General features: G+C 49.1%; 1 long non-coding RNA gene and 2 pseudogenes across 1 annotated transcript in view; 2 read left to right on the forward strand and 1 right to left on the reverse strand.

The window, feature by feature from the left end:
* LOC134956952 (uncharacterized) overlaps window positions 1-25,549 on the forward strand; it is a 107,138-nt gene that overhangs the window by 71,140 nt on the left and 10,449 nt on the right. The window lies entirely within an intron of this gene.
* On the reverse strand, window positions 12,162-12,280 carry LOC134960354 (5S ribosomal RNA; annotated as a pseudogene).
* On the forward strand, window positions 13,730-13,848 carry LOC134960355 (5S ribosomal RNA; annotated as a pseudogene).

The following is a 25,549-nucleotide window of genomic DNA, read 5'->3' on the forward strand; positions in this document are numbered from 1 at the left end:
CTGTGGGTGGGAGGGGGGGCGTATGTGGTGGATGCTGTGGGTGTCACGGGTGGGAGCCGGCCGGGTGGGGTGGAGCATGGGGGGGGGGAGGTGGGTATGGTGGGGGAAGGTGCAGGGGTGCTGCAGGTGGGGGAGGGGTGTGGGTGCTACGGGTGGGGGAGGGGTGTGTGCCGCGGGTGGGGGACGGATGTCGTGGATGCTGCGGGTGGGGGAGGGGCTGGTAGGGTGTGGGTGTAGCGAGGAGGAGGTGGGTATGGGGGGAGGTGCTGTGGGTGGGGGAGGGGGGGTGCTACGGTTGGGGGAGGGAGTGCAGAGGGAAGGAGGGGGGAGTACCGCGGGTGGGGGGCGGATGTGGATGGTGTGGGTTTGGCAGGTGGGGTGGAGGGTGCGTGGGTGTAGGGGGGGTGCCGCGGGTGGGGGAGAGAGGGTGGGTTTTTTGGGTTGTGGGTGCTACGGGTGGGGGATGGATGTGGTGGGTGCCACGGGTGGGGGAGGGGTAGGGGGAGTTCTGCGGATGAGGGGGGGTGCTACAGGAGGGGGCGGGAGTGCTGCGGGTGGTGGAGGGGCGTGTGCCGCGGATGTGGTGGATGCTGTGGGTGCCGCGGGTGGGGGAGGGGTGGGGGGTGCATCAGGTGGGGGTGGGGACGGGAGTGCAGTGGTTGGGTGAGGGGTGTGTGACGCGGGTGGGGTGGATGCTGTAGTTACCGCGGGTGGGAGGGTGCGGGGTGCTGCGGGTGGGAGGGTGCGGGGTGCCGCGGGCCATGTGGTGCGGGTGGGAGGGGGCCGTGTTCCGCGGGTGGGGGGCTGATGTGTTGGATGCTGTGGGTGGAAGGAGGGGCGTGCGCCGCGGGTGTCGCGGATGTGGTGGATGCTATGGGTGCCACAGGTGGGGGAGGGGGGGTTCTGCGGGTGGGGGAGGGGCGGGGGAGTGCTACAGGAGGGGACGGGAGTGCTGCGGGTGTTGGAGGGGAGTGTGGGGTGGAGGGTGCGGGGGGAGAAGTGGTATGGGGGTGGTGCCGCGGGTGGGGGAGGAGTGGGGGGTGCAGCAGGTGGGGGAGGGGACGGGAGTGCAGTGGTTGGGTGAGGGGTGTGTGCCGCGGGTGGAAGGAGGTCCTTGCGGCGCTGGTGGGATGCGGTGTGTGCCGCGGGTGAAAGGAGAGCCGTGCGCCGCGGGTGGGGTGAATGCTGTGGGAGGGGGGGCCTCCGGACTGTGCAGTGACGGCGAGTCTGGCTTACAGTCCCCGCTCCCCGGCTGCAGGATCACCAGGGTACGTACAGGGAGTGTACGGGGAGGAGAGAGACAGGGCACTGGGCGGAGATGGGCGGACCGAGGGAGGGGACTGTTCCTGCCCTGCATGCAGCCACTGTGACTCCGCCCAGCGTTACAGGCACAGAGTCACAGACTAAGGCAAATATATAGATGTGCCCCCAGTAGTAGTACCGTCCTTATACATAATGCCCCCCCAGTAGTAGTAGCATCCTTACATGTAATGCCCTCCCAGTAGTAGTAGCACCGTCCTTATACATAATGCCCCCCAGAAGTAATAGAGTCCTTATACATAATGCCCCCCAGATGTAATAGAGTCCTTATACATAATGCCCCCCCAGTAGTAGCGTCCTTATATGTAATGCCCCCCAGTATTAGTAGCCTGCTTATACGTAATGCCCCCCTATAGTAGTAGCGTCCTTATACGTAATGCCCCCCCATAGTAGTAGCGTCCTTATACGTAATGTCCCCCTATAGTAGTAGCGTCCTTAGACGTAATGCCCCCCCTATAGTAGTAGCATCCTTAGACGTAATGCCCCCCCTATAGTAGTAGCGTCCTTAGACGTAATGCCCCCCCTATAGTAGTAGCGTCCTTATACGTAATGCGCCCCCTATAGTAGTAGCGTCCTTATACGTAATGCCCCCCCTATAGTAGTAGCGTCCTTATACGTAATGCCCCCCCTATATTAGTAGCGTCCTTATACGTAATGCCCCCCTATAGTAGTAGCGTCCTTATACGTAATGCCCCCCCTATAGTAGTAGCGTCCTTATACGTAATGCCCCCCCTATAGTAGTAGCTTCCTTATACGTAATGCCCCCCCTATAGTAGTAGCATCCTTATACGTAATGCCCCCCTATAGTAGTAGCGTCTTTATACGTAATGTCCCCCCTATAGTAGTAGCGTCCTTATACGTAATGCCCCCCCTATATTAGTAGCGTCCTTATACCTAATGCCACCCCTATAGTAGTAGCGTCCTTATACGTAATGCCCCCCCTATAGTAGTAGCGTCCTTATACGTAATGCCCCCCCTATATTAGTAGCGTCCTTATACCTAATGCCACCCCTATAGTAGTAGCGTCCTTATACGTAATGCCCCCCCCTATATTAGTAGCGTCCTTGTATGTAATGGCCCCCCCAGCAGTGGCGTCCAATAAAGTGCGCACATACAGACATATCTCACACACACACAATTCACACATATATACACACACACACCACCATATATACACACACACACACACACACCCCCACTATATACACACACACTATATATACACACACACACACACACCACTATATATACACATACACCCCCACCCCCACTATATACACACACACACACACACACATTTCTCTCTCACCCTCCACTTACCAAGTCTGGCTGGCCGTCACTGCAATGCTGATTCCACCACTGTTCAGCTGTCTGGTCCCGTGTAGCTCCGCCCCTCTATTCCGTGTAGCTCCTCCCCCTCGTGGCACCGTAGCTCCGCTGTCACAGGTGATTTGGGGGGGGGGGGGGGGACAGGAACAGCAGCCGGCAGCCTCACCTCCTATACTGTAAGGTAGGGTCTTGCACCTGACTGCTGCTGGCACTGGGTATGGGGTAGCTCCCTGCAGCAGATGCAGTTGACTCCGCCCAGCTCTGTGACTACGCCCAGCGTTACGGGCACAGAGTCACAGACTAAGGCAAATATATAGGAGATATCTTCTTTGTATTATTTTAATCATTTTGATAGTCACAACTCTGGAGTAAAAAGTCTATGGCAGATAGGGTTACCACCTCATCCCTTTAATTCTGGATCATACTGTATTAATTACACAGGTTCTGTAGCTGGCTGACTTCAAGACTATTTCACCTGGTTTTAATCAGCCACAGAACCTGTGTAATTAATATGTGTCCAGAATTAAAGGGATGAGGTGGTAAGCCTAATGGCAAAGCCTACCTTTTCCACACATCTCTGATCAAAACTCAGCAAAATTCCAGTATACTGCACCTGTGTATAATGCACGCACGAACGCTTTGGCTCACACATTGGCCCTCCTTCCGAGTTGTTCGCACGCAAGCTGCTTTTAGCAGCATTGCACACGCTAAGCCGCCGCCCTCTGGGAGTGTATCTTAGCATAGCAAAATTGCGAACGAAAGATTCGCAAAATTGCGAGTAGAAATTTCTTAGCAGTTTCTGAGTAGCTCGAGATTTACTCTGTCACTGCGATCAGTTCAGTCAGTTTCGTTCCTGGTTTGACGTCACAAACACACAAACACACCCAGCGTTCACCAAGACACTCCCCCGTTTCTCCAGCCACTCCCGCATTTTTCCCAGAAACGGTAGCGTTTTTACACACACCCATAAAATGGCCAGTTTCCGCCCAGAAACACCCACTTCCTGTCAATCACATTACGATCACCGGAACGAAGAAAAATCCTCGTAATGCCGTGAGTAAAATTCCTAACTGCATAGCAAATTTACTTGGCGCAGTCGCACTGCGGACATTGCGCATGCGCATTAGCGACTAATCGCTCCGTTGCGGAAAAAAATAACGAGCTAACAACTCGGAATGACCCCCCTTGTGCGTAAATCTGTCTTCACGTTTCTGAAGAAACATATAATTTGATGGCAGATAAGAACCATGTAGGTCATCACAAACACATCCCTCCTTCCTGCAATCAGTGTATGTCACTGCGCAACCCCCCCCCCCTCTGGAATTATATTTCAGCATACACCCCTTCCCCATGGTCAGTGTATGTCACCTTACACTTACCCTCCCACCTGGCATTGTATGTCAACACAAACACCTTCCCTCCCACCTTCCATCTCTCACACCTGCACCTCACTCCCACCTTCCATCTCTCACACCTGCACCTCACTCCCACCTTCCATCTCTCACACCTGCACCTCACTCCCACCTTCCATCTCTCGCACCTGCACCTCACTCCCACCTTCCATCTCTCGCACCTGCACCTCACTCCCACCTTCCATCTCCCGCACCTGCACCTCACTCCCACCTTCCATCTCCCGCACCTGCACCTCACTCCCACTTTCCATCTCTCACACCTGCACCTCACTCCCACCTTCCATCTCTCACACCTGCACCTCACTCCCACCTTCCATCTCTCACACCTGCACCTCACTCCCACCTTCCATCTCTCACACCTGCACCTCACTCCCACCTTCCATCTCTCACACCTGCACCTCACTCCCACCTTCCATCTCTCACACCTGCACCTCACTCCCACCTTCCATCTCTCCCACCTGCACCTCGCTCCCACCTTCCATCTCTCATGCACCTCGCTCCCACCTTCCATCTCTCACACCTGCACCTCACTCCCACCTTCCATCTCTCACACCTGCACCTCGCTCCCACCTTCCATCTCTCCCACCTGCACCTCGCTCCCACCTTCCATCTCTCCCACCTGCACCTCGCTCCCACCTTCCATCTCTCACACCTGCACCTCACTCCCACCTTCCATCTCCCGCACCTGCACCTCACTCCCACCTTCCATCTCCCGCACCTGCACCTCACTCCCACCTTCCATCTCTCACACCTGCACCTCACTCCCACCTTCCATCTCTCGCACCTGCACCTCACTCCCACCTCCCATCTCTCGCATCTGCACCTCACTCCCACCTTCCATCTCTCGCACCTGCACCTCACTCCCACCTTCCATCTCTCACACCTGCACCTCACTCCCACCTTCCATCTCTCACACCTGCACCTCACTCCCACCTTCCATCTCTCACACCTGCAGCTCACTCCCACCTTCCATCTCCCGCACCTGCACCTCACTCCCACCTTCCATCTCTCACACCTGCACCTCACTCCCACCTTCCATCTCTCGCACCTGCACCTCACTCCCACCTCCCATCTCTCGCATCTGCACCTCACTCCCACCTTCCATCTCTCGCACCTGCACCTCACTCCCACCTTCCATCTCTCACACCTGCACCTCACTCCCACCTTCCATCTCTCACACCTGCACCTCACTCCCACCTTCCATCTCTCACACCTGCACCTCACTCCCACCATCCATCTCTCACACCTGCACCTCACTCCCACCTTCCATCTCTCACACCTGCACCTCACTCCCACCTTCCATCTCTCACACCTGCACCTCACTCCCACCTTCCATCTCTCACACCTGCACCTCACTCCCACCTTCCATCTCTCACACCTGCACCTCACTCCCACCTTCCATCTCTCACACCTGCACCTCACTCCCACCTTCCATCTCTCACACCTGCACCTCACTCCCACCTTCCATCTCTCACACCTGCACCTCACTCCCACCTTCCATCTCTCACACCTGCACCTCACTCCCACCTTCCATCTCTCATGCACCTTGCTCCCACTTTCCATCTCTCACACCTGTACCTCGCTCCCTCAGACAGATCACTTCCCCCTAGTACAGTGGGTCCCCCCCTTCCCCTCAGACACATCATTATCTCCCCTTAGCATAAAAGTGCCCCCTCCCCACAGACAGATCATCATCTCTCCCACCTGATACAGAAAATTCTCCATTCCCCTCAGACAGATCTCCCCCTATCAGCCAGTGCAGCGCACACACACAGAACCTTCTCCTGGTGGGTGTAGTATGCTTGACCGGCGGTCAGCATACCGACGCCGGGATACCGGCAGCAGAATCCTGACAGAGTGGGGTGAGTGCAGCAAGCCCCTTGTGTGCTCACTGCGGTTGCTAAGGGTTTTATTCCCACTCTATGGGTGTCGTGGACACCCACGAGTGGGATAAGTCCCTGTTGGTAGGCATGCCGACTGTCGGGATTGTGAGGGGACAGGATGTAGGGGGGAGGTTATGTGACCGCCGGTCACATGAATACCTCCTTTCCTGGTATATGGGGGTAAGCTCCATTGGTTCTGGTGGGCAGCGGCAGGCAGAGAAGGATTTTACACAAGGCAACCAAGGCAGCTGCTTAGGGCCCTGTGGTTCCCAGGGGGGCATGCTGATAAGGCTGTATGGAAGGCATTTCCGGTGGACTGCAACCACTGCAGAAATTGTCAGAGCATTGGGCTGGCTGAATACTCCAGGCTGCCAGTGATGAGACAGTTGTTGGGTGCCAGATCCAGTGCATGCCTGTGTCTCCAGTACTGCAGTATTGTGCGTGTGACCCATCACAACACACGTGTTTATGACGTCAGACGAGGAGAGAGAAGGCGCAGAGAAAAACATGAGCTCTTCCAGTGTATAACATCTGCCTACTTCAAATTCCAACCAGGCGGGATGGGGTGGGGGAGGGGGTTAGGCTGTACAGTGTATAACATCCGCCTGCTACAGTCAGGGTGGGGGGGGGGGGTACACTGTCTGATTATATATCAATATGCTATTATACTCTATTATAAATACTATGGTGGATATTCAGGTAGGATCGTAGTTTGGAGAAAATCGCAAGCAGTCACAGTGCGATCACAGTTTGAGTGATAGCGGTGGGTGGGAAGGGGCTGGCGTTTCGCTGTTGTGGGAGAGCGGTCTGTCCAACGCAGATGTGGCTGGACCCTTTTCGGGGGAGCTGCGTGATGTCACATGCAGCCAGTCTGATTAAGAAAATGGCGGCTGACCTCCTGCATACGCAGCCTACCTGCGGATGCCAGGTGTCCTCATTCATTATTGCTTCAGCGATGTGATCACAATTATTTTGCAATGGGATCTGGTCTGAAGGTCGACAATGTTTAGGTCAACCACTATAGGTCGACAGGTCAAAAGGTCGACTTGGGTTTTTCAAATATTTTTTTTTTTACTTTTTCAAACTTAAGAATCCACGTGGACTATGATTGGGAATAGTAACCTGTGATGAGCGCAGCGGTAGCAGAGCGAGGCACCTTGCCCGAAGATGCGAGGGGACACAGTACACTAATTGGGGTTCCCAGTCACTGTACTGAGAAAACGACACCAAAAAAACATGAAAAACTCATGTCGACCTTTTGACCTAGTACATTTCGACCTAGAAACCCTGTCAACCTTCAAACCCTGTCGACCTAGTGACTGTCGACCTATAGTGGTCGACCTAAACATTGTCGATCTGATGATGCACAACCTTTGCGATCGCTGTCTGCCAGTTAGCATGCTGGGAGGTCTTGCCCTGCGCTGGTCGGCCCCCAGCATGTGATAGAAAGGATTGCAGATTCTGCTTTTTAGCAGATTCTGCAATCCAACCTGAATAACCCCCTATGTGTATAGGTGATTGGGACCTGCCTGCTACAATCAGTGGGGTCACTGATATATAATCAATACAGTTACACTGACTGAAGAGGGTAATAATTGCTATTATGAAATGCAGTCAGTGAGTGGATGTGGTGCAATCAGTGAAGGGGGAAAGTAATATACTGTCATAGAATACAGGTGTGGTATGGCTGACCGGCGGTCATCATACCGACGCAGGGATCCCGGCGGGGGGGGGGGGGGGGTGTGAGTAGAGCAAGCCCCTTGTGGGCTCGCCACGCGCTGTGCTCGCCACGCTGCAGGCTCAGTGGTGATCTGCGGTCGCCATGAGTCTTATTCCCACTCTATGGGTGTCGTGGACACCCACAAGTGGAAATAGTCCCTGTTGGTCGGCATGCCGACCATCGGGATAGTGAAGGGTGGTCATGTAACCATCGGTCTCCTGATCGCCGGTCACATGAATACCACCCATAGAATACAAGGAGGAAAAACAACAAATATTTTAAGAGGCATATACTGTATCAGGAACGAAAATATGCTATGGATTGTTTGAGGGAGGGGGGCCCAAATTGGTATCCTGCTTAGGGCCCCATGAGGTCTATAGCCACCTCTGGTGGTAGGTTAGGAATCACTCACAGTGTGGGTGTCAGAATGGGAGCCGGGCTGAGACGGCACCTGCACAATGAGGGTCATTCCGACTCGTTCGCACGCAGCGGTTTGTTGCTGCGGTGCGAACGGGTCCAGGATGTGCATGTGCGGCAGCCGCACGCGCAGCGTTGCTGGTGACAGGGGTCGCCGGGTTACGTAGCGGAGTACGAAGAAAGCGGTCGCAGAGACGACCGCAAGAAGATTGACAGAGAGAAGGCGTTCCTGGGCATCACCAGACCGTTGCCTGCCGTTTTCGGGGAGTGGAGAAGAAAACGCAGGCATGTCCAGGAGAACGGAGAGCGGATGTCTGACGTCATAGCCGGCTCCAGCATCGCTGATATCGTCGCACAGGGTAAGTATGTCCAGGGCTAGTCATGTTCTGCTTTATAAAATGTTAGCTTAGCAGGGCTACAAAAGTGATCGCATTCCTGCTAAGCTAAAATACACTCCCCCATAGGCGTGGCCTAAAAGTTGCTGGCTGCGATCAACTCGGAATGACCCCCAGTCTGACTGTGTATTATGCGGAATTGGTCAGATAGTGCTGGCGCGGGGTGGTTCAACTTTCTGCGCAGTATCTGACCAGGCATGAGGGGGGTGCCTGACATTAGGATGTGCCTGTGCGCACAAGGCACCCCCCGTGCACATGTGTATGCCCCCTCCTCCCCATACCAGTGCTATTAGCCCCCAGGGCCCCCACTCCCCATGTATCTCCCCCTTTCCCAATATCACTTTCCATGTGTCTCTGCCCTCCCCCATAATAGCAGTGTAATCAGCTCCCACAGCCCAATAACAGTGTCATATCCCCCTGTGCCCCCACTTTCCATAGGTCTCCCCCTATAGCAGTGTCATTAGCCACCTTCCCCTATCTAACCTTGCTTTATCCTGTGAGGCTGCTGCACTGGGTCAGGGTCTTGTAGCTCAATGGGGTCTGAATCTTCATCTTTTTACTGTCACAGAAAGTGAAAGTAACACACTCCCTGCCTGTGTGAGCTGAGCACTGACTCACAACCTTCTCCCCCAGGCAGTGTTTGTGACCAGATATTCCCCCCTGCACCCATCCCAGTAGTACAGTACCTAGAAAGGGGACAGGCAGCCTGAGGCAGGAGATGAGCTGCTCTGCAATGTGCCTCAGTATCACTGCTCTGCTGCTGACAATGGCACCTGGGGAGAGCTCCACTTCTCAGCTCTTCCACATTATACTGATCCTCCTCCCAGCCAAAACCACTGCTTATATAGGAGAGCTGTGATTGGCTGGCTGCATCATGTGCTTTTCTCAGTGTATGTCATATCCCCACATCTCACCATAGTCCATAGCCATCTCAGCATATGTCATATCCCCATCTCACCATATGTCATATCCATCTCAGCATAATCCATATCCATCTCACCATATGTCATATCCATCTCACCATATGTCATATCCATCCACCATATGTCATATCCATCTCACCATATGTTATATCCATCTCAGCATAATCCATAGCCATCTCACCATATGTCATATCCATCTCAGCATATGTCATATCCATCTCAGCATAATCCATAGCCATCTCACCATATGTCATATCCATCTCAGCATATGTCATATCCATCTCAGCATAATCCATAGCCATCTCAGCATATGTCATATCCATCTCACCATATGTCATATCCATCTCACCATATGTCATATCCATCTCAGCATATGTCATATCCATCTCACCATATGTCATATCCATCTCAGCATATGTCATATTCATCTCACCATATGTCATATCCATCTCACCATATGTCATATCCATCTCAGCATATGTCATATCCATCTCACTATATGTCATATCCATCTCACCATATGTCATATCCATCTCACCATATGTCATATCCATCTCACCATATGTCATATCCATCTCAGCATATGTCATATCCATCTCACCATATGTCATATCCATCTCACCATATGTTATATCCATCTCAGCATAATCCATAGCCATCTCAGCATATGTCATATCCATCTCACCATATGTCATATCCATCTCACCATATGTCATATCCATCTCAGCATATGTCATATCCATCTCAGCATATGTCATATCCATCTCACCATATGTCATATCCATCTCACCATATGTCATATCCATCTCAGCATAATCCATAGCCATCTCACCATATGTCATATCCATTTCAGCATAATCCATAGCCATCTCACCATATGTCATATCCATCCCACCATATGTCATATCCATCCCATCATATGTCATATCCATCTCAGCATATGTCATATCCATCTCAGCATATGTCATATCCATCTCACCATATGTCATATCCATCTCACCATATGTCAGCCATCTCACCATATGTCATATCCATCTCACCATATGTCATATCCATCTCACCATATGTCATATCCATCTCACCATATGTCATATCCATCTCACCATAATCCATAGCCATCTCACCATATGTCATATCCATCTCACCATATGTCATATCCATCTCACCATACATCATATCCATCTCACCATACATCATATCCATCTCACCATATGTCATATCCATCTCAGCATAATCCATAGCCATCTCACCATATGTCATATCCATTTCAGCATAATCCATAGCCATCTCACCATATGTCATATCCATCTCACCATATGTCATATCCATCTCACCATATGTCATATCCATCTCAGCATATGTCATATCCATCTCAGCATATGTCATATCCATCTCACCATATGTCATATCCATCTCACCATATGTCATATCCATCTCACCATAATCCATAGCCATCTCACCATATGTCATATCCATCTCACCATATGTCATATCCATCTCACCATATGTCATATCCATCTCACCATATGTCATATCCATCTCAGCATATGTCATATCCATCTCACTATATGTCATATTCATCTCAGCATATGTCATATCCATCTCAGCATATGTCATATCCATCTCAGCATAATCCATAGCCATCTCACCATATGTCATATCCATCTCACCATATGTCATATCCATCTCACCATATGTCATATCCATCTCACCATATGTCATATCCATCTCAGCATATGTCATATCCATCTCACCATACATCATATCCATCTCACCATATGTTATATCCATCTCACCATATGTCATATCCATCTCACCATATGTCATATCCATCTCACCATATGTTATATCCATCTCATCATATGTCATATCCATCTCACCATATGTCATAACCATCTCAACATATGTCATATCCATCTCACCATATGTCATATCCATCTCACCATATGTCATATCCATCTCAGCATATGTCATATCCATCTCACTATATGTCATATCCATCTCACCATATGTCATATCCATCTCGGCATACGTCATATCCATCTCAGCATAGTCCATATCCATCTCACTATAATTCATAGCCATCTCAGCATAGTCCATATCCATCTCACCATAATTCATAACCATTTCAGCATAGTCCATATACATCTCAGCATAGTCCATATCCGTCTCAGCATATGTCATATCCATCTCGGCTAACGTCATATCCATCTCGGCTAACGTCATATCCATCTCGGCATATGTCATATCCATCTCAGCATAGTCCATATCCATCTTGTCATATGTCATACCCATCTCAGCATATGTCATATCCCATATCCATCTCAGCATACGTCATATCCATCTCAGCATACGTCATATCCATCTTGGCATACGTCATATCCATCTCGGCATATGTCATATCCATCTCAGCATACATCATATCCATTTCAGCACATGTCATATCCATCTCGGCATATGTCATATCCATCTCAGTACACGTCATATCCATCTCAGCATACATCATATCCATCTCAACACACATCATATCCATCTAGGCATATGTCATATCCATCTCAGTACACGTCATATCCATCTCAGCATACATCATATCTATCTCGTCATACATCATATCCATAAAGCAAAAATTAGCTATACGTTATATCCAGAAAGCTGTAATTTTGACTTGAACGGCCCCTCATATTTGCGGGAAAGTTGGATAAGGAATAGGTAAGTTTCAGAAGTTGCTCTAACACTTCTGCTGTTTGTGATCCGAGGTCACAATCTTACTGCACCTGATATTCCCAAGAGGTCACCCTACTAGGTACTGATCAGGCTTATCAGCGCTTAGCTTCCAAGGTCGGATGAGATTGGGCGTTGCTGCTGAAATATGGCAGTAATAAACACTAGGACACAAATGAGAGAGTGTAATGAGTAGTGAGCAACAAGGTACTTCTGCTGTCCAGTTTCTAGCGCAGATTCTCTGTTGCTGTGAGCATTGCAGAGAGTGGTCTCGCATCTGGATGAGAGGGTACTAAAAATAGAAGTGAGATAGGCTCAGAATAGGGAGGAAACCCTGCCTTCTGCTGTCCACTGTCTTATATAGATATATAGCGGACAGTGGATGAGAGAGGTGGGTTAGGCTTACCTATTGAAAAAAAGGGTGGTGGGAAAATTAGAAGAAGGAGAAGAAATGGTAATGTGGTGAGATCACAAATTAACAAAAAATTAAGTCAATTATGAAATAAAACAATCATGAAATCAACGATTAATTGGAAAAAGGAAAGTAAACACAGGCTGCATGGTAAAGGCTTACCAAAATGGGTATAAGACCCTGTTTATGCAGAAAGGATTCTGCAAAAAAGTATTACATTTAAAAGGAAATACCAGAAAATGGTTTAGAACAATAATTAAGGATCAAAAATAGCAAACATGGAAAAAAACAATATTGATTATATATCAGTATCAGTTAAATAACTGGAGTCCAAATGGGCACATACAATACCAGGGAGTCCCAAAAGTGATCTGAGCTAGAAAGAGTTCAGCATCACTGAGCACAGACGGACCGTTTCACCAGGGTGGCTTATTCACTGTGTCAGGGCATAAGGAAAAAGCTGCTGTATTTAAGGCAGAGGAGGGAGGGAACTGGGAGGGCTTAACATCACTAGGGATTCCGATTGGTGGAAGTCCATAGTGACATCACCCTCATTTTAAATAGGGAATTGTGCTGATGAAAAAAAGGGAAACATCAAAGACATCAAAAACAGCAGAAGGCTGGCGAATGTTCTTACACCTGAAAGTGTAAATATAAAGTCATGAGGAGGTGGCTGCCGTATGAATAGTTCATTGAGATGTTCTGTAATGCCATTGGAGTCGTGTACTGCATTTACTGCAGTTGCAACATGAAATACGTGGGCATCACTACAAGGGCCCTAAAACAACGTATTTTAGAACATGTTGGATCTGTGAGGAATGCCTCAACTGATCTCTCAAAACATTGTCATAACAAGTCATAATTGACTTAATTTTTTGTTAATTTGTGATCTCACCACATTACCATTTCTTCTCCTTCTTCTAATTTTCCCACCACCCTTTTTTTCAATAGGTAAGCCTAACCCACCTCTCTCATCCACTGTCCGCTATATATCTATATAAGACAGTGGACAGCAGAAGGCAGGGTTTCCTTCCTATTCTGAGCCTATCTCACTTCTATTTTTAGTACCCTCTCATCCAGATGCGAGACCACTCTCTGCAATGCTCACAGCAACAGAGAATCTGCGCTAGAAACTGGACAGCAGAAGTACCTTGTTGCTCACTACTCATTACACTCTCTCATTTGTGTCCTAGTGTTTATTACTGCCATATTTCAGCAGCAACGCCCAATCTCATCCGACCTTGGAAGCTAAGCGCTGATAAGCCTGATCAGTACCTAGTAGGGTGACCTCTTGGGAATATCAGGTGCAGTAAGATTGTGACCTCTGATCACAAACAGCAGAAGTGTTAGAGCAACTTCTGAAACTTACCTATTCCTTATCCAACTTTCCCGCAAACCTTCTATTTATCTACAATTGGCTTTGCCTTTAGGCTTATTTATCAATGCTCTTTTGTATCTTTAATAATCATACTTTTATCTTAAATGCTTTGTTATCTATAAGGATCTAGCCTTTTAGCAAACAGAATCTCTACCAGGTGATTACCCTCAGTCATTTAACATTTCAATTATGAACCTTTGTGCCTCTCATCTATTCTCATGAGGTTTTAGACTAGGTGCTTACCTACAATTATCACTGCGGTGATTATATGTACATATCATTTACCTCTACTCCAATTTTGAATTTTGATTAACTCAGGCACCTTAATAATATTAATTTTTTGTAATTTTTTATGTTTTTCAGTATATTTTTCACCACAGGTGCCCATAATTTTGTATCAGGCTTATCCTGATTTCTGTCAATATATATGTTTACTTTGTGTTCTTGAACAATTTTTTTGTATCAAACTCCTCATTACTTTTATTCGTTATTAATTAAATGTTAAGTTTTAATAAACTTATTTCAAATTTCTAAGCGTGCCCCAACACAGAGTCTTTCTTTTTTCTTCTCTTTGATCTGAAATATTGCCGGCAATTTGTATTGTTCCCTCTATTCCATTTGGACAGTTAGTTGAGAAAAGGGTGGTGGTGGTGTTCGAGTACCTCTTGAACATACACAAGTAGCAATGCAATACTAGCAATGAAATGATAGTTACTTGACTATTTCACACAGTAAGTTGAATAAGTTGAAGGTAATGTGAAACTGCAGCAGACAGACGAATATACTTTACATACAGTAACAGTTACGCCTTTTCCGCTCCTCTGAGGTTATTTCTTCTCTCACTGTAAACAATCCGGGTCTCTCCGCTCACTCTTCTAGACTTAGATGTATAAGATAAGTGCAAATGTTTCTCCTTGCAGCAGCACAATATACGATATACATGTATGGTTATAATGCAACAGAGTTGACGAACCACAGTAGACTTAAACTCCCCACGATAAATCTTCCTTTCCTTAATTGCCAGTGCTTTATAGCTCAACTCCTCAATATATATTATTGACCTTGGGTAACTACTCCTGGCAGGGCTACATATTTATATGCCCGAAAGTCTGATCTTTGGAGCTTAATGGTCAGCGCTACAATAAAAGGCTCCACGCTCCATACAGTCTTATTCGACTCTGTTATCAATATGTTACTATTGGGGGTCACTAACCGGCGACATTACTCAGTCAATTGCAATCTGCTCTGCAGGGTCTCGAAGTGCTGGGTAATATGTAACACAGGTAAACCTCGCACTCTCTCTTCACTTCTTCTGCTTATTAATATTATCGGGAAGCGCTGCCCCCAATATACTCCCCCAGCTCTCTAGTCTATTACTTGCAGCAGTTCAAGTGTGGATCATTAGTCTTTTATATGCTGCCTCTCCGACCCCTCAATGTGTCTGCACTTGTCACTCAGCAGGGCTCCACACTACGGGAGGGGGATACTTCGGCTGACCTGTTTTCTCTGACGTCCTAAGTGGATGCTGGGGACTCCGTCAGGACCATGGGGGATAGCGGCTCCGCAGGAGACAGGGCACAAAAATAAAGCTTTAGGATCAGGTGGTGTGCACTGGCTCCTCCCCCTATGACCCTCCTCCAAGCCTCAGTTAGGTTTTTGTGCCCGTCCGAGCAGGGTGCAATCTAGGTGGCTCTCTTAAGGAGCTGCTTAGAAAAAGTTTTTTAGGTTTTTTATGTTCAGTGAGTCCTGCTGGCAACAGGCTCACTGCATCGAGGGACTTAGGGGAGAGAAGTTCAACTCACCTGCGTGCAGGATGGATTGGCTTCTTAGGCTACTGGACACCATTAGCTCCAGAGGGAGTCGGAACACAGGTCTCACCCTGGGGTTCGTCCCGGAGCCGCGCCGCCGACCCCCCTTGCAGATGCTGAAGATTGAAGGTCCAGAAACCGGCGGCAGAAGGCTTTTCAGTCTTCATGAAGGTAGCGCACAGCACTGCAGCTGTGCGCCATTGTTGTCACACACTTCACACCATAGGTCACGGAGGGTGCAGGGCGCTGCTGGGGGCGCCCTGGGCAGCAATGTATAATACCTTTTATGGCTAAAAAATACATCACATATAGCCCTTGAGGCTATATGGATGTATTAAACCCATGCCAGATATCTCAAACTCCGGAAGAAAAGCCCGCCGAAATAGGGGGCGGGGCTTATTCTCCTCAGCACACAGCGCCATTTTCCTGCTCAGCTCCGCTGTGAGGAAGGCTCCCAGGACTCTCCCCTGCACTGCACTACAGAAACAGGGTAAAACAGAGAGGGGGGGCACTTTTCTTGGCGATATTTTATATATTTAAGCTGCTATAAGGATACAACACTTATATAAGGTTGTTCCCATATATATTATAGCGTTTGGGTGTGTGCTGGCAAACTCTCCCTCTGTCTCCCCAAAGGGCTAGTGGGGTCCTGTCTTCGATAAGAGCATTCCCTGTGTGTCTGCTGTGTGTCGGTACGTGTGTGTCGACATGTATGAGGACGATGTTGGTGTGGAGGCAGAGCAATTGCCGATAATGGTGATGTCACCCCCAGGGAGTCGACACCGGAATGGATGGCTTTGTTTATGGAATTACGTGATAATGTCAGCACATTACAAAAATCAGTTGACGACATGAGACGGCCGGAAAACCAGTTGGTACCTGCCCAGGCGTCTCAGACACCGTCAGGGGCTGTAAAACGCCCTTTACCTCAGTCGGTCGACACAGACCCAGACATGGACACTGAATCTAGTGTCGACGGTGAAGAAACAAACGTATTTTCAAGTAGGGCCACACGTTATATGATCACGGCAATGAAGGAGGCTTTGCATATCTCTGATACTGCAAGTACCACAAAAAGGGGTATTATGTGGGGGGTGAAAAAACTACCTGTAGTTTTTCCTGAATCAGAGGAATTGAATGATGTATGTGATGAAGCGTGGGTTAACCCAGATAGAAAAGTGCTAATTTCAAAAAAGTTATTGGCATTATACCCTTTCCCGCCAGAGGTTAGGGCGCGCTGGGAAACACCCCCTAGGTGGATAAGGCGCTCACACGCTTATCAAAACAAGTGGCGTTACCGTCTCCTGATACGGCCGCCCTCAAGGATCCAGCTGATAGGAGGCTGGAAACTACCCTAAAAAGTATATACACACATACTGGTGTTATACTGCGACCAGCCATCGCCTCAGCCTGGATGTGCAGTGCTGGGGTGGTCTGGTCGGATTCCCTGACTGAAAATATTGATACCCTGGATAGGGACAGTATTTTATTGACTATAGAGCAATTAAAGGATGCTTTTCTTTATATGCGAGATGCTCAGAGGGATATTTGCACTCTGGCATCGAGAGTAAATGCGATGTCCATATCTGCCAGAAGAAGTTTATGGACGCGACAGTGGTCAGGTGATGCGGATTCTAAACGACATATGGAAGTATTGCCGTATAAAGGGGAGGAATTATTTGGCGTCGGTCTATCGGATCTGGTGGCCACGGCAACTGCCGGAAAATCCACCTTTTTACCTCAGACCCCCTCCCAACAGAAAAAGACACCGTCTTTTCAGCCGCAGTCCTTTCGGTCCTATAAGAACAAGCGGGCAAAAGGACAGTCATATCTGCCCCGGGGCAGAGGAAGGGGTAAGAGAGGACAGCAAGCAGCCCCTGCCCAGGAACAGAAGCCCTCCCAGGGTTCTGCAAAGCCCTCAGCATGACGCTGGGGCTTTACAAGCGGACTCAGGAGCGGTGGGGGGTCGTCTCAAGAATTTCAGCGCACAGTGGGCTTGCTCACAGGTGGACCCCTGGATCCTGCAGGTAGTATCTCAGGGTTACAGGTTGGAATTCGAGAAGTCTCCCCCTCGCCGGTTCCTAAAGTCTGCTTTGCCAACGTCTCCCTCAGACAGGGCGACGGTATTGGAAGCCATTCACAAGCTGTTTTCTCAGCAGGTGATAGTCAAGGTACCCCTCCTACAACAAGGAAAAGGGTATTACTCCACGCTATTTGTGGTACCGAAGCCGGACGGCTCGGTAAGACCTATTCTAAATCTGAAATCTTTGAACCTGTACATACAGAAATTCAAATTCAAGATGGAGTCACTCAGAGCAGTGATAGCGAATCTGGAAGAAGGGGACTTTATGGTGTCCCTGGACATAAAGGATGCTTACCTGCATGTCCCAATTTGCCCTTCACATCAAGGGTACCTCAGGTTCGTGGTGCAAAACTGTCATTATCAGTTTCAGACGCTGCCGTTTGGATTGTCCACGGCACCTCGGGTCTTTACCAAGGTAATGGCCGAAATGATGATTCTTCTTCGAAGAAGAGGCGTATTAATTATCCCTTACTTGGACGATCTCCTGATAAGGGCAAGGTCCAGAGAACAGCTGGAGGACGGAGTAGCACTAACCCAATTAGTGCTGCAACAACACGGGTGGATTCTGAATTTTCCAAAATCTCAGTTGACACCGACAACACGTCTGCTGTTCCTGGGAATGATTCTGGACACGGTTTCAGAAAAAGGTGTTTCTTCCGGAGGAGAAAGCCAAGGAGTTATCCAAACTTGTCAGGAACCTCCTAAAACCAGGAAAAGTGTCTGTGCATCAATGCACAAGAGTCCTGGGAAAGATGGTGGCTTCTTATGAAGCGATTCCATTCGGCAGATTCCACGCACGAACTTTTCAGTGGGATCTGTTGGACAAATGGTCCGGATCGCATCTGCAGATGCACCAGCGGATAACCTTATCACCACGGACAAGGGTGTCTCTTCTGTGGTGGTTGCAGAGTGCTCATCTGTTAGAGGGCCGCAGATTCGGCATACAGGACTGGGTCCTGGTGACCACGGATGCCAGTCTGAGAGGCTGGGGAGCGGTCACACAGGGAAGAAACTTCCAGGGAGTATGGTCAAGCCTGGAGATGTCTTTTCACATAAATATACTGGAGCTAAGAGCGATTTACAATGCTCTAAGTCTGGCAAAACCCCTGCTTCAGGGTCAGCCGGTGTTGATCCAGTCGGACAACATCACGGCAGTCGCCCACGTAAACAGACAGGGCGGCACAAGAAGCAGGACAGCAATGGCAGAAGCTGCAAGGATTCTTCGCTGGGCGGAAGATCATGTGATAGCACTGTCAGCAGTGTTCATTCCGGGAGTGGACAACTGGGAAGCAGACTTCCTCAGCAGACACGATCTACACCCGGGAGAGTGGGGACTTCATCCAGAAGTCTTCCACATGATTGTGAACCGTTGGGAAAAACCAAAGGTGGATATGATGGCGTCCCGCCTCAACAAAAAACTGGACAGGTATTGCGCCAGGTCAAGAGACCCTCAGGCAATAGCTGTGGACGCTCTGGTAACACCGTGGGTGTTCCAGTCAGTGTATGTGTTCCCTCCTCTGCCTCTCATACCAAAAGTACTGAGAATTATACGGCAAAGGGGAGTAAGAACGATACTCGTGGCTCCGGATTGGCCAAGAAGAACTTGGTACTCGGAACTTCAAGAGATGCTCACGGAGGATCCGTGGCCTCTACCTCTAAGACGGGACCTGCTTCAGCAGGGACCGTGTCTATTCCAAGACTTACCGCGGCTGCGTTTGACGGCATGGCGGTTGAACGCCGAATTCTAAGGGAAAAAGGCATTCCGGAAGAGGTCATTCCTACACTGGTAAAAGCCAGGAAGGAGGTGACTGCACAACATTATCACCGCATTTGGAGAAAATATGTTGCGTGGTGTGAGGCCAGGAAGGCCCCCACAGAGGAATTTCAACTGGGTCGATTCCTACATTTCCTGCAAACAGGATTGTCTATGGGCCTCAAATTGGGGTCCATTAAGGTTCAAATTTCGGCCCTGTCGATTTTCTTCCAGAAAGAATTGGCTTCAGTTCCTGAAGTCCAGACTTTTGTAAAAGGAGTACTACATATACAGCCCCCGTTGGTGCCCCCAGTGGCACCGTGGGATCTTAATGTAGTTTTGGATTTTCTCAAATCCCATTGGTTTGAGCCACCAAATCGGTGGAGTTGAAATATCTTACATGGAAAGTAACCATGCTACTGGCCCTGGCTTCAGCCAGGAGAGTATCAGAATTAGCGGCTTTATCATATAAGAGCCCATATCTGATTTTCCATTCAGGCAGGGCAGAACTGCGGACGCGTCCTCATTTTCTGCCTAAGGTGGTGTCAGCGTTTCACCTGAACCAGCCTATTGTGGTGCCTGCGGCTACTAACGATTTGGAGGATTCCAAGTTGTTGGACGTGGTCCGGGCATTGAAAATATATATTTCAAGAACGGCTGGAGTCAGAAAGTCTGACTCGCTGTTTATATTGTATGCACCCAACAAGCTGGGTGCTCCTGCTTCTAAGCAGACGATTGCTCGTTGGATTTGTAGCACAATTCAACTTGCACATTCTGTGGCAGGCTTGCCACAACCAAAATCTGTCAAGGCCCATTCCACAAGGAAAGTGGGCTCATCCTGGGCGGCTGCCCGGGGGGTCTCGGCATTACAACTCTGCCGAGCAGCTACGTGGTCGGGGGAGAACACGTTTGTAAAATTCTACAAATTTGATACCCTGGCTAAAGAGGACCTGGAGTTCTCTCATTCGGTGCTGCAGAGTCATCCGCACTCTCCCGCCCGTTTGGGAGCTTTGGTATAATCCCCATGGTCCTGACGGAGTCCCCAGCATCCACTTAGGACGTCAGAGAAAATAAGATTTTACTTACCGATAAATCTATTTCTCGTAGTCCGTAGTGGATGCTGGGCGCCCATCCCAAGTGCGGATTGTCTGCAATACTTGTACATAGTTATTGTTACAAAAAAATCGGGTTGTTATTGTTGTGAGCCGTCTGTTCAGAGGCTCCTACGTTTGTCATACTGTTAACTGGGTTCAGATCACAAGTTGTACGGTGTGATTGGTGTGGCTGGTATGAGTCTTACCCGGGATTCATTATCCTTCCTTATTGTGTACGCTCGTCCGGGCACAGTATCCTAACTGAGGCTTGGAGGAGGGTCATAGGGGGAGGAGCCAGTGCACACCACCTGATCCTAAAGCTTTATTTTTGTGCCCTGTCTCCTGCGGAGCCGCTATCCCCCATGGTCCTGACGGAGTCCCCAGCATCCACTACGGACTATGAGAAATAGATTTATCGGTAAGTAAAATCTTATTTTTCCACGCTGTCTACAAGGTGAGGGCTCTCAGCTTTACTTCAAAGGTGACGACCTCAGGGTTAGGTTTCTGATCTCCCCGTCACCGCGCTGCTTGTCCCTCTCCTCCGACATTGGCTGCACACTAGCCACACACAGACCTGTGGCCAGTCCGTCCCTCTCTCCTCCAGACCTAGCGGCTATATTTCTATCCGCCGCTGACGAGCTCCGTGTCCCGATGCTGCTCGTCCTTTTTTCCGTCAGCCGGGGCCTCTCCGTCCTCTTCACCAGCAGGGGGTCAACCGTTCTCCTTACCCGCCGCCGGTTCCCTTTTATCCCCTCTGCCGCTCGCGCTCCGGCTCGCTCCCCTGCTTACTGGTCACCTCGGCTTGGCCCGCGGTTCTTCTCTCCCCGCACGGTGATCCAGAAGTTTCTCCTTATTATCTCCCAGTGACAACCACTTTAGTCCTCAATAAATATAATATACAAACTGCTATTTCGTTAAACACCATAAATACACACACATTATGCATATTCTAATACATGCAGCTATATTATTAATTAATATACAGTAAATACACATACTATTAGTAATTAATTAAGTAGGGGCTACATTAATTCAAGGTCAATGCCGTCTGAGCAGCCAGAGTGGGCTCAGGATATTTCAAAAACTTTTCAAGGTTTACAAAAGTCCATGAACAGTTCAAATCCTAAGAGTAGTCATCGTTTGTCTCCTAATTTACCAGTTTCTATGATTTTACACTCTGGTGATTCAATGCCAGACCTTCTATCTCAGGAAGAAGAAGAGGAAGGTGAATTGGGCCAGGAGTAAGATAGTGAGGTCACTGATAGCACGGCCATTGATGATCTCATCAGGATGGTACCCCAGGTGTTAGTTTTCACTGATTCAGCGGAGCCTTTGTCAGAAGATGAGGTTTTATTTTCTAAGAGACAAAGGGCAACTCTGTGGTTTTTTTTTCCAGAATCTCTTAATAAGCAGTTGATAGAAATATGGCAAAATCCAGATGAATGATTTTCTATTCCAAAGCAATTTCTGTCTAACTATCCTTTCCCACAGTCTATGACAACTAAATGGGAAAATTCACCACCAGTGGATTCTTCAGTTTCAAAACTTTCAAGGAAGTTAACCATTCCAGTCCCAGCTGCAACAACACTTAAAGACCTGTTGGAGCGTAAGCTAGAGGCTATTCTAAAGTCCATTTATACAGCAGCAGGGGTGTTGCTTAGATCTGCTTTAGTTGGAGTTTGGGTTAACAAGGCTGTAGTATAGGGGTGTGCAAAATACGGCCCGCAAACCGATCCTGCCCAGCCCACTGCCTCCCACCAGCGAGCAATGACAAGCGGCCCGACCGGCTAAGCTGCTTGTCATTGCTCTGCAGCACCTCCAAGCTGCCGGTGCCAGTCTCCCCTGCTGCTGCATGGCGCCTGTGTTGTAGTAGTCTCCTCCTCCAGCCTCCAGTGACAAGTTGACAATGGCTGTGTCCAGCCGAAAAAGCGTCGGAGCTACGTGCCGATGAGGGGGCGGGGCTACACGGGACCTCGTGGGGGCGGAGCTACATGGGACAAGAGCCTGACTGCTACAGATCAATCCTTCCTGTACTGCCAGCCAGCCAGATCAGTGAGTTAATGGAAAAAGCGAGTGAAAGTGTATTTGTGTGTGTGTGTGTGTGTGTGTGTGTGTGTGTGTGTGTGTGTGAGAGTGTGTGTGTGTTAGTGTGTGTATATTTGTGCGGGCAGTGGCGTCAGACTGTTTTTAGGTTGGGGGGTAGAGATCTTTAGCTCTCGCTGTACCAACCCCTCCCGTGTTCTGTCACTGTGTCACCCCCACCATGTTCTGTCACTGTGTCACCCCCACTGTGTTCTGTCACCATGTCACACCCCCACATTCTGTCACCGTGTCACTCCACCATGTTCTGTCACCCCCCCATGTTCTGTCACTGTGTCACACCGTGTTCTGTCACCGTGTCACCTCCCAGTGTTCTGCCACCGTGTCACCCCCCCATGTTCTGTCACCGTGTCACACACCAGTGTTCTGTCACCGTGTCACCCCCCCCGTGTTCTGTCACTGTGTCACACCCCCGTGTTCTGTCACTGTGTCACACCCCCATGTTCTGTCACTGTCACCCCCCATGTTCTGTCACTGTGTCACCCCATGTTCTGTCACCGTGTCACCCCCATGTTCTGTTACTGTGTCACCCCCCTGTGTTCTGTCACAGTCACCCCCAATATGTTCTGTCACTGTCACCCCAGTGTTCTGTCACCGTGTCACCCCCCCCGTGTTCTGTCACTGTGTCACCCCCCGTGTTCTATCACTGTGTCACACCTTTCCCCAGGGGCCATAAGACACTGGATAATTTGCTTGCTGCGCAATGATTGTCCCAAATAAAATGTTAATGTGTAAAAGGGGGCTCTACCTTCCGTACTGTGTAAAAAGGGGGCTCTACCGTCCATACTGTGTATAAGGGAGCTCTACCTGCCATAATGTGTGTAAAAGGGGCTCTACCTGGTGTAATGTGTATAAGTGGTGCTACTGTGTGGCGCAATTTGAATAATGGAGACTATTGAGCAGCCTAATATGAATCTGTATTATATTTTGGCTATGCCCCTTCCACATGAAGCCACGTCCCTATATTTTTGGCATGTGGGGGGGGCTGCTATTTTATGTGTGGCCCTCGGATACTGACAAGAAAGTGTCAAGTGGCCCCTCAGCTGAAATAATTGCCCACCCCTGCTGTAGTAGCATCGACAAAACAGCTCAGATTAGGCCTACAACAAGGTCTTTCCTCAGACCAGCTTATACTTCTGACTGATCACATTTGCGAATCAGCTGAGTATTTAGCTATGGCATCTATGGATGTTGGACAAGTCAGATCTCAGCTTTCAGCCTCCATTATTGCAGCCTGTCGGGTGCTTTGACTGTGGTCTTGGCAGGCTGAGGCTGAGTCAAAACAAGGTATAGAGGCATTGCCTTATACTGGCAATATGTTATTTGGTCCTCAATTGAACAAATGGATTTCTCAGGCTACGGGGGGAAATCTGCATTCCTACTGTTGCCCACACCAGTTCCTAAAGGAAATACGCTGGGCCAGCATTCAAATCTTTTAGACCTCATGAAACAACCATACAGAGTAGACATGGTTTTCAACACACCACTAACGTCAACAAGAAACAAAGCCAGCTGGCAAACCAGTGGCATAACGGGTTTCCAGCCCATCTCAGATCTTCAGTTGTGGGAGCACGCCTTCAAATGATTCGCTTGGCGTTGATTCAGACATCCACAGATGGGTGGATCCACAATCTAGTGTGCAAAGGTTACAAAATAGAGTTCGATTGTCTACAACAGATGCAGTTTTTCAAGACAGGTCTACCTGTGTCAGCAGACAAGAAAGCAGTTCTGCAGACCACTATTCAGTCTCTCGTAGATTCAGCAGTTTTGATTCAGGTATCAGTACATCAACAAAGTCAAGGGTTTTATTCCAATCTCTTTGTAGTACCAAAGCCGGATGGCTTGGTCAGACCGATTTTGAACCTAAAAGGTCTCAATCAGTATGTCACTTATTACAGATTCAAGATGGAATCCCTGCGGATAGTGATTGCAGGTTTAGAACCAAAGGAATTCATGATTTCACTGGATCTCAAGGATGTGTACTTACACATTCCAATTTGGCCACAACAACAGGCGTACTTAAGGTTTGCAGTACAACAAACCTATTATCAATTCTTGGCACTACCGTTTTGTACTCTCAGCGCCTCAGGTATTCACAAAAGTGATGTCTGTGATGATTGCTCATCTCAGGTCTCTGGAAGTGATAATAGTTCTGTACTTAGACGACCTACTCATCAAGGCTTCGTCTCAACAAATATTCCTTCAAAATGCCTTTCTAATGTACAATGGGCCTAATTCAGACCTGACCGGGGTTGTTCGTTTTTGCATAGCAGCCAGTCAGGTCTGAACTGCGCATGTGCCGGTGCCAAAGTGTGCCGGCGCATGCCAGACAGCCGACGGCTGTCTCAGCCCTGCGATTGCCTCTGCCTGATTGACAGGCAGAGGTGGTTGCTGGGTGGGAGGGGGCAGGCCGGCTGCATTTTGCCTCCATCTAGGGGGCGTGGTCAGGGCAACGCAGGCATGCCAGGGCCGTTAGGGGGGCGGGCTGCGATGGCTGCGTGATGTCACACGCAGGCGCTGCGACCCTCACAGCGATGAGTAGCTCCCTGCCAGTGCGTAGGAGCTGCGCTGGTGAGGAGAAATTCCTCAAGTACAAAAGCATCTCCGCTGTGCGATGCTTTTGTACTTGTATGGTGGGACAGGGCCTGACATACGGGGCGGACTAGCCCTGTGCTGGGCATCCCCCTGCATGTCAGAGAAGCTGATCGTAGATGTGCTAAATGTAGCACATCTACAGTCAGGTCTGAATTAGGCCCATTGTCCTAGTTTAGCATGGTTGGATTGTCAACTTCAAAAAATCA

The sequence above is a fragment of the Pseudophryne corroboree genome, chromosome 9 (assembly GCF_028390025.1).
Source record: "Pseudophryne corroboree isolate aPseCor3 chromosome 9, aPseCor3.hap2, whole genome shotgun sequence".
In the NCBI taxonomy this organism is placed as follows: domain Eukaryota; kingdom Metazoa; phylum Chordata; class Amphibia; order Anura; family Myobatrachidae; genus Pseudophryne; species Pseudophryne corroboree.